Source organism: Sinocyclocheilus rhinocerous, unplaced genomic scaffold (assembly GCF_001515625.1).
Source record: "Sinocyclocheilus rhinocerous isolate Xijiao unplaced genomic scaffold, SAMN03320098_v1.1 scaffold4462, whole genome shotgun sequence".
In the NCBI taxonomy this organism is placed as follows: Eukaryota; Metazoa; Chordata; class Actinopteri; order Cypriniformes; family Cyprinidae; genus Sinocyclocheilus; species Sinocyclocheilus rhinocerous.
The window spans coordinates 10,965-11,708 of record NW_015647436.1 but is presented as its reverse complement, the minus strand read 5'-3'; the positions used below and the strand labels follow the sequence as shown (position 1 = coordinate 11,708).

General features: G+C 22.7%; 1 protein-coding gene across 1 annotated transcript in view; it reads right to left on the bottom strand.

Annotated features, from left to right (window-relative positions):
- The window catches only part of LOC107709090 (alkaline ceramidase 2-like), a 4,232-nt gene that overhangs the window by 2,507 nt on the left and 981 nt on the right, over window positions 1-744 (bottom strand). The window lies entirely within an intron of this gene.

The window sequence follows — 744 nt, the reverse complement described above, 5'->3', positions numbered from 1 at the left end:
ATGTATGTGTGTGTGTGTGTGTGTATAAAGCCTATACAGTTTACAACTTTAATTGAATAAAATTATAATATGTTATTATATATTATAATATATTATTGATATTATAAATAATAAATAAAATCAGAAAGTATTATTTATTTATTAGCTATATTTAATATATGAAACCTATACAGCTTATAACTTTAATAGAATAAAAATCTAAAATATTAACACAAACACAAATATATATATATATATGTTGTAATAGCAGAATAGCTCTGATTACAGGCTTCACATATTTAAGAGCAAACATTAATGTATTTTCTCTGAGATCAGGTATTTCCTTCAGTAGCCCTTCCTTCCTATTTTCTGATGACCTGCAATATTCCCGAAAAGGAGGAAGAGTGGGTTTCACAAAACTGCGACCTCCTAACCATACGTGCTGAAAAACAACACACACACACACACACACATATATATATATATGTATATATATATGGATTGTATGTATATATATATATATGGATTGTATGTATATATATATATATGGACTATACGTATATTTAGGGATATTTTATGCATGATATTCCAAAATAAATACATAAATTGTATGGAAAAAAGAAAAAAAAACATAAGAAAGAAAAAAGAAAATAGAGAAAAATATAAAAAGTAGAAATAAATTATTTATATAATAAAATAAATAAAAACAAAGAAAATAATTACAATTATATATTTTATCTATTTAATATATTAAGACTATACAGC